Raw genomic sequence first — 1,030 nt, forward strand, 5'->3', positions numbered from 1 at the left:
GCGCACCGAAATCACGCGAGATGAACCATGGAAAAAATAATGTTGCAAAAATATATAGCACGTTCATCCTCATTCCACAAGTTGGAGATATATCCAATTAACTTTAACCCAGTGTCAGGTATTGACAATTTATGTGTATACAGTCTATTCAGTTCATATCATATTGCATTTCATCTGGTGGCGAAAACTGGAGGTGACATGGATTTTTAAAAAATATTACACAAATGTGCACATTTCAAAATCTAGCATTATTTCTTTGCACTCACCAGCTACTTACCTACATTATTGAATAGTCAGTGCCCATGCACTAGGCCTGTCTACTATGATGAGTTGGCCAATACAGTCTCAATCACATGATAGCCATACTGTTTTGTTATTTAAATACCAGTGTGCATGTACACATAAAGCCTGCAACATGACAGAGTGCTAATGTAAACTGAGGGGTATTGCGATGTCACTAGGCCTAATAGTGTGACAGGTTAGGAACCATTGCTTCTGTTCGTTTCAGGAGACCCTTACTTAACATGTGAAATGTATAAAAGCAACCTTTTTTTTTTCTTCAGGTAGGCCTAAGATATTTAGTGCTAAAGGTCCTGAGTGGTAACTGTGATTTGTCATTGCTGAACCCGCTAGGTGACTGTTAAAGTAAATATAGGCCTATTTGTGTTATTTTTATTTTATTTATTTATTTCACCTTTATTTAACCAGGTAAGCCAGTTGAGAACAAGTTCTCATTTACAACTGCGACCTGGCCAAGATAAAGCAAAGCAGTGCGATAAAAACAACAACACAGAGTTACATATGGGGTAAAACAAAACAAAATAAACAAAATAAATGCACTCTTATTGCCTTGTCTAACTGTTCTTTCTTTCTTTCTTTTTCTTTCTTTCTTTCATGCAGAGGTAGGCTATTCTTGTCACTGTTGTTGGTCCCTTTTTTTTGTGTGACCTGTAGTCCTGAGAAAGCACTGTTGCACTTCAGGAAGGAACTTAGATCTAAAAAGCCTTTTGTGTAGGTTCACTGGTGTCAA

This window comes from Coregonus clupeaformis, chromosome 21 (genome assembly GCF_020615455.1).
Source record: "Coregonus clupeaformis isolate EN_2021a chromosome 21, ASM2061545v1, whole genome shotgun sequence".
NCBI classification, from domain to species: Eukaryota; Metazoa; Chordata; class Actinopteri; order Salmoniformes; family Salmonidae; genus Coregonus; species Coregonus clupeaformis.